The sequence below is a fragment of the Lactuca serriola genome, chromosome 5, assembly GCF_051521515.1.
Source record: "Lactuca serriola cultivar US96UC23 chromosome 5, Lser_US96UC23_V15, whole genome shotgun sequence".
NCBI classification, from domain to species: domain Eukaryota; kingdom Viridiplantae; phylum Streptophyta; class Magnoliopsida; order Asterales; family Asteraceae; genus Lactuca; species Lactuca serriola.
The window spans coordinates 69,872,828-69,886,588 of record NC_136412.1 but is presented as its reverse complement, the minus strand read 5'-3'; the positions used below and the strand labels follow the sequence as shown (position 1 = coordinate 69,886,588).

General features: G+C 35.6%; 1 non-coding gene across 1 annotated transcript; it reads right to left on the bottom strand.

Moving 5' to 3' along the window:
• Positions 1 to 4,197: 4,197 nt before the first annotated feature.
• LOC145056040 (small nucleolar RNA R71) lies at positions 4,198 to 4,304 on the bottom strand. Its single transcript, XR_013685581.1, has one exon. It is a non-coding gene; the product is annotated as a small nucleolar RNA R71 (small nucleolar RNA).
• Between the last annotated feature and the right edge of the window lie 9,457 nt (positions 4,305 to 13,761).

The following is a 13,761-nucleotide window of genomic DNA, read 5'->3' as shown; positions in this document are numbered from 1 at the left end:
TTCATACAATCATATTAGTAATAATCACATGAACACACATATCCTACATATATAAATTAGTGGTCCAACATTGGGGCCTTCGACCCACTAAGGGTGGTGAGAAGACTCACCTCAACTAAAATAATTTGAAACACACACTCGAGCTGCTACTACTACAACTCCTCACACTGATCATAACCCAAAATCAATTATAATTAATAATTGATATTTTAACACCATAAACGAAATTCCAGTTCATCAATTAACTTACTAAGGGTAAAAGACCATTTTTCCCTTCCCGTACATGTCCTAACTAGACAAGGCCCACAACCCATAATGGCCCAAGGCCCAAAAATAGCCCAAAAGGTTTTCTGAGAGTACGCCCGACGTACCTATTACTATGTCCAACATACAGTTTGATCTCGAAAGGGTTACGGGGTCACAGCCCATTACGCTCAGCGTACTTAGGAGTACGCCCCACGTAATCCCCTAAATTCCAAACTCTCTTTTAATGTCTTAAAGCTTTAAGATTCAACGTCCAAGCTATTTATGTAACCCTAATAAATGTCTAAAATCATAAAGTTGCAACCTTTATGCTATTGTATTGCTACAAGGAGCCCAAAACCAAAACCCTAACTCACACAACCATTTAATAATCCATAACTCTTTCATCGATGAATACTAAGAACCAAGTTTGAATTTTTATGACACTAAACACTCTAAAGTTCTTGAAATGGGAGCTCAAATGGTCTATATTAGACAATACTCAAGAGACCAAGATTTTTGGGACAAAAAGGTCATAACTTGCAACCTTACAAGATTTACCAAGGCAAGAATCAAGATTTGAACTTTATACCTCCTGAATGTGCACAAGGATGAGAAGAATTTGGATCCAAAAACTTGAGAGCAATACTACACATTCAAAGGTTTTCATTCAACACCAAGAACACCAAAATATCACTAAAAAGCTTCAAAACTTGCACATAATAATTAGGGTTTCGAAATGAGGGCTAAAAGAGATGGAGGCTCGAGGTAAGGAAAGGTTTAAGGCCATAAAGTCCTTTAAATACGGGCTAAACCCTAAAATTTAGTGTTTTCCCTATGCATGAGTACGCTCAGCGTACGAGAGGAAACATGCGATCATTTTTAATAACCTACCCCTGACGTACCTATCTCGTACAGACCAACTTTGCAAAACTTTTAAAGAATCAAGCTAAATATGAACATACCTGAAACAATGGTGTTACACTATACTCATGGGAGTGACGTTAGGGAGCTCAAAGTCACAAGCGGTATGCCAACAAAGAAGGGTTTTGATTTTTTGTTTACTTATATTAAACTACTTTTTGTAATTGAATTAGAGTGTTTTAAAAAAAAATTAAGTTTTTGTTAAAAATTAATTTCCGTGTTAATATTGTTATCCCTTCGAGAAAGCAAGGATCTTTTTTTTATTTTTTTTGTAAAATATATAAATATATGCAACTTAAGTTACATGTAGCAATTAAATTCGTAGGTAAGGCTAAATAGTGTGGGTGAGTAGTGGAGGAGCGGTTCCCAAACTACACCCAGGAAAACCACACCCTGGGGTGTAGGATAAGGTAAAAGATTTTTGGGTGAAATCTTATTGCCTTGTTATCTCTCTTTTCTTTCGATCGGCGGACTCTATTTTATGTATTTTATTTTTTTTTAATTTTTAATATATATATATATATATATATATATATATATATATATATATTAAAATTTTATAATAGATATATATTAAAATTTATGGTTTTTAGTTCCTTACAAATAGAGTATAATATTGGTATAAAATATATTTTCAAAAAAAACAAGAGGGAGTGAAAGATGATCATGTCCTAGATTTTAGTGAGTGAAATGTTAGGGAATGGAAAGTTGACGTCACAGAGAAGAAATAAGTGGTGAGTTATGATTACACCATCCAGTCTAAGGATGATTACCTTGGTGTGTTGTATTGGGTCAAAGAATGCAAAATTTGATTCAATGGGTATGTATTTATTAAACACATTCATTGTTAATATTTGATCTATAATAGTTTGATAAAGAAAAACTTTGTATATGTTGAAAACATTTAAGGTTATGTGTTATTACCATATTTGTACATATATTTATGTGTTATTCCAATACATTTGAGCTATATTTTGGTTAAATACTAAGATATTGGATACTTATAACATATAAATTCTATTTTGTAGCTAAAAATGACACTCTCAAGGAAAATGACTAAAACTGAAGAAAGCTGGAAAATTGGAAGTTAGTGCACGCGATCAAGGAGAAAGAGGAAAAGAACACAGGCTAAAAGATCATCCCAAGCCGTGGTCGCTTATATTTCACGACGTGGCCACATGTCCAGCCTAGAAGCTTCTCCGGATCTGCATGGAAAACTTAGCGCATACAGATCATAAGTGATTCCTACAACATGGCGAGCATTGTGCCACGTCGTGGAAGCTGTAAGATGGAAAGTATAAATTACGAATTTTAGGTCGAAATCCAGAGAGAAACAGAAGAGAGTTGCGATTCAAAGGTGGCAATAACCCTTCTAAGAACCCTTGGAGGGCGGAATACGATTGAAGAACATGTTTTAAAGATATTAAAGCAAAGAATCATCATTAAGCATTCGGTTTGCCTAGATTTTATAATATCTAGTCTAGTTTGCTAAGTGATTATGTGTTTTTCTTTTGTAATGATGGGCGAATAACCCTTTAGTTTCGTTTAGATTAGATGAACCCTAATACTATGTGTTGATTTCTACTTTTATGGATTAATGATGTTGGTTTTACTTGTGTTTGGTAGATCATCCTAGCATGTTAAAGTTTATATCTTTATTGTCATGACTTCAAGTTTTGTGTAATTATATGGCAATTGATTGCATGAACTTGTTTTACCTAGTTGTTTATGATCATTAAATTGCTAGAGCTAGAGATTAATCATATCCTAGGTAGGTAGTAAAGTTAGTTGCTTGATTGTGTTAGACAACATTATTTGATCATAATATATGTTTTATTACTTGTCTTGATCACAGATAAATAATATTTAGATCTAATCATTCATAGTCTAAATATATCTTAAAAATCAATTTGGTGTTCTTAATTTGCATGATCATTGTGATTAAAGTTCATAAACTGACATATACTAGTTAGTCTGATCATGAAGTCTAGTGACCTTTAATTTGTTATCCAACAAAACTAATCCATTGTTTGAAATTAAACATAGGAAAAAGTGTGATTCAAAGCTACACGGAGTATCTTCATCTCTTGAATAAAATCTGTATTTAGTTGTTTGCTTTAGTTTTAAAGTTTTTAGTAATTAATTTAAGTTAATTTGAACTTGCAAAATTAGATAAAATCATAAAATCGTTATTTCATTATTTCTTTTAGTTTAATTAGTAGAATTATTTTTTAATATAGAATTTCGTTCTGTGTAATCGACCCCTTACTTACTCTACTTTACTACTACGCGACTAGGTACATTGTCTATTGTGTTTTAGACGAGTTGAATAATTGAAATATAAATTTAAAGCTTTTAAGTGGATATATATAAAACACATCAACTTTTTGGATCCGTTGCCGGAGAACATATTATTTTAGTTAGAATTTAATTAATTTTAGTTAATCGACCCTTTTGTTGGTTAAAATATGCAAAAAGTTATTTTTTTTGCGTTATTTAGTTTTCTATTTCATCAGGTTCCTCGACGTGGCAATCTACTTGCCATGACGTGGGAACTGGCGATTTCAGTTTTTAGTTTAATTCGTTTTTGTTCGTTTTACACATTTTATCTTATTTTGTTTTGGTAGTTCTTAACCATGGAATGAAAACAAAAGCAAACCCGACAACACAATGACATACATAACTACCATGACGATGGAGGAGTACAATCGGTGAAAGATAGATGATAACGGTTCGAGTCTTGTATCAACCGCAATTCCAGCCGCAACAGATTTTGAGCTTAAGGGACACACCTTTAATATGCTTAAGGACATACCATGATCTGGGATGGATCACGAGGTATTGAAAATTACAAATTAATTCAATGTACCAAATGTTACACGCGAGGTAGTGTTGTTAAGGATGCTTCCAGTTATGTTTAAAGGAGAAGCAAAAGATTGGTTGAAATTACTTCCACCAAGAGCTATCACGACATGGGAAAAACTAAGAAATGAGTTTATTCAATAGTTTAGTCCACCTTCAAATATTTCCAAATTAAAGAAAAATATATAGAATTTTCAACAATTCGATGGGGAGTCATTATACGAAGCATGTGAGCGATACAAGGGAATGTTATGAAATTCCCCTCAACATGACTTGAAAGTGCATTAAGAAATATCTATTTTTTATGATGGAATCAATGTGAGCACCAGACAACTATTAGATTCCCAAGGACTAATGATGAAGAAAGCTCCGGCTACTAACAAGGGTCTTATTGATGAGTTTAAAAAGCATTAAAGAGAATACCACAACCCAAGGGAGGATATTACTAGAGGAAGATCTAATGTAGATGAAGGTCAATATGGTATTGCTTCAATAATTGCAAAACTCAACACCGTAGATAGAAGAATCACAATGATGAGACAATCCATTCACGCATTACAAGTTAGGTGCCCAAATTTTAGCGGAGCACATCTTACAAATGATTGTGATTTGGATGAAAATGGGTATCAAAAGGTACTCTGGTTCAAGCTAGATTACATATCAAAATCATAGTTAACTTTGTTAATAGTGCAATGGATCTATTAGATGGTTACCGAATTGTAACGTGACTAGTTATCTTGATCGATTTCCTCGTATAAATAATTAATAAACAACTAACACAATGATTATGTAATTAGTGAACACATAATTAATTTAATATATTCAGATTATGAATGATATGATCTAGTGATTTCTCATTAATGTTAATGACAGTCATTCAAAGCATTACATAGATATCTAAGCTCTCTAACACAACTAAAGTCACAAATTAACATTACCTAACCCTAGGATTTGATCAATCTCTAATCCTAACAGTTTAATAATCATAAACTAATTAAGATTCAAGTTAATGTAATTAGATTGTTCCTCTTAACTACACATAAATTAGCAATAGGCAATAAAAATCATAACTTTAACATGATAGGTGATAATTAATCAGACATAATTAATAACCAAACTAATAAAGTCCAAAATCATTGAAATCAACACATAAAATCAAGTTTCATCTACTCCAAATGAAAGTAGCAGGTTTTAACATCTGAATTCCAAAAGTAAACACACAAATATAAACAATTGGAATGCTAGTCATGGTCAGACAACAAACCGAATGATTCCTATCATGAATCAACTCTTAAATCCTTTCAGATCTTCACTCCATATCAACTTAATGTTGGATAAGGTGTCTAAGCCCATAACTATATTTAGTATGTACTTGATCCGACTTGGCATGGTCCATTTTGGTTGCATCGACATCTCAACTGTTGGATATACAAAATGAGAAAAAAGACACTTACGATTTGTTAATATATTATAAGTTCTAATATATTAATATGAAATCATATTATTTAATTAGTATTGATCAAGAATTAATTTGAAATTAATTTTGTGATATAAAAGAGACTAATTAAATATATGGGGACTGATTTGTAAATCATTCATTGTTATATAGTGGGCTTATGGTTCATGATTCACTAGATTGGGCTATGACCCATTGGGTGCTCCATGGAGGTTATAACCCATGGATGATGGGGGAAATGAAAAGCCATTAGCGTTTACATGGTGTAACCCTACATGTGGCACACTATATAAAGAGCTCCATAGCTAGCAAAATCGGACACTAATGCAAGACAAGGAGGGCTAGCTGATTTTGTAATCAAAGTATTCTTCTCTCAAGTTATTCCAAGAGTTGTGGTGTTGTGTGAGAAATTTGAGGCATCACACTTGAGGTTCTAGGCTCACAAAGTCTTAAGGAATCCAAGCAACTACAAAGGTATGTCATTCTACTAGTTTTATATTACATGTACCCCATGTCATGCTAGTTAGGATGTAAACCTTGGAAAATTCTTATTTTCATGAATATTAGAGAAAACATAGATCAAAGGTTTTTAAGGTTGCATTTACACCATAGGAGTGTTAGAATGCTCAAAACTCATTAGTGGTATCAGAGGCTAGGCTTGTTTTCTTTGTATTTGATGCAAACTGCTTGAAAAAGTCAAGAATTCTGCAATTTGGATAGTGAACTCGCCGAGTCCATAGGGGAACTCGATGTGTCCATGGAAAAATGCATCCTACTCGTCGAGTAGGTTCTTGCACTCGACGAGTAGGTGTCCCTGTGTGCAGAATTTCGAGTTTTGCTGCTGGAAATGGACTAGAAACATTACCCTAAACTGTTTTGGTCTTATAAAACCTATTTTTGATGGTGTAATGACTATGCTAATCCATTTTCAATGGTTATTATCAAAATTTCAAGTTTTTATATGTGTTTATATGATTCTTGAAATTGTTGATATGAATGTTCATACTTATGAGTTTTAGAAGATCATGGGAATTATTTGCAAATTGTTTGTTAGTGGAATTCTTGATCTAAATATCATTGATGGAGTCCATAATTTGTCCTTAAGTTATGGATTACCAAAAGTCACATCTTTAAAAGTCATTAAAGAATCATAGGTTACATAAAATGAAGAGTCTTCATTTTAATAAACCATTAAACTCATAAGTTATGATTATAAAAGTTTTTGAATTGTTTCAAAACTTGCCCTCAAGTTTTGGAATTTGTAAAGTCACTTTAGAAAACTTTAATTCCATACCCTAGAGTTATAAAAGTTAAAATTCAACCCTAATACTTTTTCATATTATAAGTTAACAATATATATATATATATATATATATATATATATATGTATGTATAAGAGCAAGACAGTCTTACCGTTAGTAGGCCTCATTAACGAAGCAGGTCTATAAGGGGGGTATAAGGTTGTTGCCTATAAAATGGCAGCTTAAAAGGTGTCCACTCTCACCCACCGCTTCCTTGACTGGTGGAGGGTCGTTAGCCGAACGGGTAGGACAAGGACTATAATCCTCATTATAAATATAATGAAAAACATAAAGTAACTAAACCTTTTATAAATTCCCAATCATTGTTACTTTAGAAAAATGTGAAATTGGTGTTAACTTATGAAATTACACTTTGTACCTTACCAAGTCGTTGGTGGAGCGTGTGTGGGTAACCGACACACTAACATGGACTAGTAAGAGTGGCAAAGGGTGACTTAATATTTATCATAGATCGGTGGAGCGCGTGTGGGTAGCCTACATGTTGATTAGGTTATAAACATTAAGGGTACCAAGTAAATTTGCATGGTTATTCAAACCTTGTTTGTGATCCTCAACATCCCAGTCACAAACTTGAGAGGGCACAATCGAGATTTAAACATGCCATTGAAAAGTTCAATGAATCTCAAAAGAATCTAGAAGTTTCAATCTAATTAAAACCTAATAATTCATTTCGTTTTTCATGGTGGAAATTGGTGAATAGTCATTCACCTACCTTCAAATATTTTATAGCTTGGATTACGACATCCCTCTTCCAAGTTATAAAGTATTATGTTAGGTCCTAGCCTTAATATTACATTTGGGTGTCTTATTAAGGATTCTATATCTAATCTAAACTTGTCTTTCTTCTTTTCAGATGTCTTCCAACAACGCTGCTTCTGGCTCAATCCTTACCGGCTCCTTCTCTCTCATGAACCTTTGTAGGAGAGTCATCTTTGATGGTTCAAACTTTAATGATTGGATCAGGAACATCAAGATGGTCACACATTACGAGGATAAGGAATATGTCCTCGACAAGGAGCTGAAGGAAATTTATGAGTCTACTTCTACACCAGAGGAGATCACCGACTTTAGGGCACATGAGAAAGATGCTACCAAGGTGGCATGTATCATGTTGGCCATAATGAAAGCTGAACTCCAAAAGTCTTGTGAGGACTTTTACCCTTTGGAGATGCACATGGACCTGATGGACCGCTACATCAGATAGCTCGTCAAGAGAGGTATGAAATCTCTTCCATGATAACAACCCGAATGAAGGATGGTGAACCCATCACGGGCCACATGCAGAAAATGAAAAGGGATGTGGACCGTTTACTGAAGCTGAATGTGAACTTCCCTATGGAGTTGGCTATTGATATCATATTGCACTCCTTACCTGCTTGTTATGATCGATTCTGAATGACATATCACATGAACAAGGAATAGGTCTCACTCAACAAACATCAAGGGCTTTTAAAGACCGCTAAAACTGGTCTTAAGGGAAAATCGGTTGTTACTACTCCTACTCCTACTGCCGCCCCTGTTCTGGTAATCGGGAAAGGTAGTGGGAAGAAGAGGAAGACCCCTTTGAAGGGTACCAACGGAAAGTCTCTTGATGGCTCCTCTTCAAGTGGAACCAAAGGTGGTTCCATCACGCCTTCTTCCAACCCTAAGGAAGCTCAATGCTTTTATTGTCAGGAAAAGGGGCACCTGAAACCAAACTGCCCCAAATACATGCAAGATGTTAAAGATAGGAAGGTCAAACCTACCCATGCAAGTATTTACACCATAATGTCTAATAACTCATCACATTCTACTTCTTAGGTTCTTGATACAGGTTGTGGTATTCATTGTAACATCCCGAAATATCAAGAGTAGAGTGGAAGGGCTAAAAGAGTAAATTGGGAAAGAGTGACTCGGCGAGTCCATGGATGGACTCGGCGAGTAGAGTTGCGACTTGGTCGCGTGTTAAGTAGCTGACTCGGCGAGTCAATGAGGTGGACTCGGCGAGTAGGCGCTGAGTGGAGAAAACCCTAATTCTTGGGGTTGAGCCCTATATAAAGAACCTTATGTTTTCCTCCCAGCCTCTTTATCACCCCTTGAGTCCCAAAAACCCTAAAATCGTGGAGAAGTACCATGTTGAGCAAATTAGAGCTTGGAGAGGTGGCTATTGAAGAGATTTTAGAGAAGGAGAGGCTTGGAGCAAGGGGCTTTGCTTGGACTCAAGTTTCATTGCAGTTGGGGCGTTCATTTGAGGTAATATCTCGTCTTTGAGCTGCCATTTCCTTGATGCATCATTTTGGGGGTATTAGAGATTAGATATTTGGATGTGTTGGAGTTTAGAGGTTAGATCTGAGGTTGCTACCTCAGATCTGGAATAGAGAAGAGTTGGAATGCATGAAAGTCCCTGTGTTGAGTGTTGGATGAAGCTATCATGTCCCAAACCTTAGTCCTAATGTGCAAAATGCATAGATCTCTTTGGATTCACGTAAAGTTTGCCACTTTACGTGATGGATGAGTTGTAGGAGGCTAGATCTATGTTTTGGAGCAATTGCATGGCCTGGAATGCTTCTGAATGGATTCAGACCGGTGGTACTCGGCGAGTCACATGGGTGTACTCGACGAGTTGCTTGAAGATGAGCTGGAACTCGACGAGTTGGAAGAACAACTCGGCGAGTTGGATGAAGATGGCCTGGAACTCGGCGAGTTGTATGAACAACTCGGCGAGTAGGTTGAAGATAGCCTTAGACTCGGCGAGTCTTGTTGAAGAGTCCCAATATTTTTCTGGTCGAGTCGAGAATCACGGAGTCGAGGGATGGCTCGGTGAGTTGTGTGCGAGTGGACTCAGAGTTGTTGAACTCGACGAGTCTCGGGGTGACTCGGCGAGTTAGGTCGCGGATTGAGGGAAGCTCTGAGTATGGGGACTCGGCGAGTCATCGGGTTGACTCGGCGAGTAGAGTCAGTCAGGGGTTGACTTTGACCTTGTCTTTGACCAAGGGTTGGCCTGTGGTTTCCAGGGGCATTTTTGATAATTGTTGATTATTGTTTTGAGTTCAGTGCATTGGTGGTTGTCAAGTGGTGGAGATCGTATCAGTGATCGGAGTAGCTTGGGTTATCTGTTCAGTCGGCAGTTTCGAGGTGAGTTATCCTCACTATATTAACGGGGTTTAAGGCACCAAGGCCGACCCTTTATCGGATGGAAATCCGGGTAGTTGTCTTTTGTTATGATATTGCGGGATATGGGCCGGAAGGCATTATGTTATGGGCCGGAAGGCATTATATGTTGTGGGCCGGAAGGCATTATATGTTGTGGGCCGGAAGGCATTATGATGTGGGCCGGAAGGTCATGGCCTGGAAAGGCGTATGTGCGTAAATAGTATGTTGGCTGAGTCGTAGGGTGATGTTATGCTAGTGATCGGCTAGGTCGGTATCCTGGTTAAGGTGATCATATGTTATGTGATCTGTTTGATCGATGTGCTGACTGTGAATTGTTATATGATTATGTGTTATGTGCACACGGTTGTTTAGACTGGAGTTTGACCCGATATGCATGGCTGTTCTATGTTCTGTTATGTTATGTATGCTTTTTATGTTATGGGCCGGAAGGCAATACGTTATGGGCCGGAAGGCAAAATGTTATGGGCCGGAAGGCAATACAATTTGGACCGGAAGGTCGTGGCCTGGAAGGGCTTATTTGTGGTTGGTATATTGGGGATATCTCACTAAGCTTTTGGGCTTACAGTTGTGGTTTCATGTTTTTCAGGTTCTTCAGGAGGCTGTGGCAAGGCGAAGGCGTGATCGTACCGCTCCTCATGATTTCATAGTATTGTGATTCTGGGAACACGTTAAATGTTTTGCATTGAAAACCTTTTTGTAAAGATTTAATTGAATCGAGATGTTTTTTGAAAAATTTAAAATTGGTTGTATTTTTCGGTTGTTACATTCATTTATATTCTGATGTTCAAGGCCTAAGAAAAATTGAAGATGTGGAGCATGGAAAGATAAACTTGATCACGGGGAATAGGAAAGCTTCACCTGTTACCAAGATTGGAGTTTATTCTTTGTTTCTAGATAGTGGGTTAGTGTTAGATTAGAATAAGTGTTGTTACTCATTTGAAATGGCGAGAAATATTATTTCCTTTCACGGTTTGTACAAACAAGGATTTACTTTTTCATTTGATAATGAAGTTGGTGGTATTAATGCTTTCTATAATAATGTTCTTTATTTTAAAGCATTACCTTGTGATGGTGTATATGAAACTATTTCAATTGTAGACAACTTAGGAAATAATGTATTACATATTGATTCTTCCACTAGTTTGGATAAATCATCCTTGTGGCATTATCGTCTTGGACATGTCAACAAGAAGCGCATAGGCCAACTCCAGAAGGCTAGAGTTTTAGAGTCGTTTGACTTAAAGTCAGATGATAGTCGCGAGTCTTGTTTACTTGGAAAAATGACAAAGTCACCCTTCACTGGTTCTTGTGCTAGGGGTGAAGGTTTGTTAGACCTCATACACACAGATATGCATGGAACCTTCAGAACCACCACTAGGGATGCTAACCGCTTCTATGTGACTTTTACTGATGATTACAATAGATATGATTATGTCTACTTAATCAAGCATAAGTCAGAAACTTTTGAAAAATTTTAAAGAGTTTAAACAGGAAGTGGAGAATCAGCTGGACAGGAACATTAAGATGCTCCGATCTGATCGAGGAGGAGAGTATCTTAGTACAGAGTTCCTTGACTACCTTTGGGAATGTGGAATTGTTTCACAATTGACACCTCCCAGAACGCCACAGTTGAATGGTGTGGCTAAGAGGTGTAATCGGACTTTGTTAGACATGGTTCATTCCATGATGAGTCGAGCTTCGTTACCAATCTCATTCTGGGGGTATGCCTTAGAGACTGCCGCCCATTGCCTAAATCTAGTCCCTACCAAGAAGGTTGCCAAAACACCTCATGAGATGTGGACTGGGAAACTTCCCAATTTAGTTTTGGATTAGTGTTTAAGTCAATAACTATAATTGGTATGTACTTGACCTGATTGACATGGTCCATTTGGGTTTCATGGCATCGGAACAATTTGGATAAACTTTTGTGAGAAAAGGATAATTATGATTTGTTAATATATTATAAGTTCTAATATATTAATATGAAATCATATTATTTAATTAATATTGATCAAGAATTAATTTGGAATTAATTATGTGATCAAAAGGAGACTAATTAAATATATGGGGATTGATTGTGTAAATCATCCATTCTTATATATGTGGGCTTATGATCCATAGTTCTTCATGTTGGGCTAAGTCCATGGAGTAACCCATGGATACTCCATAGAGGTTTTAACCTATGGAGCAGGAAGAATATGGAAAGACATGAGTTACATGGTGTAACCCTAATAGCCACCATATATAAGGACCCCATGGCTCAAGAAATTGGCACTAGTGTGTGTACACATGAGAGGGCTAGCCAATTTGAGCATAGGAACCTTTTCTCTTAAGTTATTCCAAGATGTTAGTGATGTTGTGTGAACCATTTGAGGTGTCACACTTGAGGCACTAGGCTCTTAAGCTCCATGGAATCAAGCTACAACAAAGAGGTATGTAATTCTACTATAATTTATATTATATGTTCTTCATATTATGCTAGTTAGAAAAATACCTTGGAAAAATTGATATTTGCATGTATAATAGAGAAAACATAGATCCAAGGTATTTAGGGTTGTATGTGCACCATAGGATGTTGTATTATACCAAAAACCCAACAGTGGTATCAGAGCCATAGGTTGTTTTCTATTATATTTGATGCAAATGTTTGATTTTCAAAGTTGAAAACAAAAAAGAAAAAAAAACATGAAGTTTGTCAAATTTTAAGATAATTACTTGATTTTATGGAAAACTAATTATTTGTAAAATTTGAGTCATTTTACTACAAGAGTTGAATTAGGTCAATTTATTAAAAGATAGAATGATATGATTATTTTATTTGTTTTAAAAGTTTGATCTAAATTTTTTAAGGAGTTACAAATTCTGTCATAAAATTTTGGAACTCAAAAATCTTTTTTAAAAGTTATGATCTTAAGAGTTTTGAAACTTCCATAAGTTATGGATTATCAAAAAAAAAATTGTGTTACCTTGTTTTATGAGTTAATTTAGATTAATGAAAAAACTTTGTGTTAGTTGTTTTCAATCCAAATTAATCTGCAAATTATTCATAAAATGTGTTTTTGTAACTTGTCCTCAAGTTATATGAAAAGACACATTTATGATTCTTAAAACTCATAAATAATGTCATAGGTTAAAAAATGAAGATTCTTTTCTCATAAATAGTTTTTATGAACTTTATAACTTGTCCTCAAGTTATGTATGTTCAAGAGTCTCTTCATTTAAGTCTCTAAAACTTTAATTAAATTCATAAGTTATGAAAATCAAAGAGTTTTGAATAGTTTCAAAACTTGGCCTCAAGTTTTGGAATTTGTAAATATTTACTTATGAATGCTTTAGTTCCAAATCAAGCCCTAGAATTTTAAAAGTCAAAATTCAACCCTTATACTTTATAGTATTATAAGTTAATAATATATATATGTATAAGAGCAATTCAGTCTTACTGTTAGTAGGCCTCATTCATGAAGCCGGTCTATAAGGGGGTATAAGGTTATTGCCTATAAAATGGCAGTTTAATGGGTGTCCACTCTCACCCACCGCTTCCTTGACTGGTGGAGGGTCGTTAGCCGAAGGGGTAGGACAAGGACTAGAATTCTTCCTTCATTAAAAGTATTAATGATAAATATAAAGTAACTAAATCTTTTATAAATTCCCAATCTTAGTTACTTTAGGAAAATGTGAATTTGGTGCTAACCCATGAAATTACACTTTGCACTTTGCTTAAGTCGGTTAGTGGAGCGCGTGTGGTTAACTGGCACACTAGCTTGATTTAACAAGGTAGGCAAAGGGTAACTTAATGTTTAT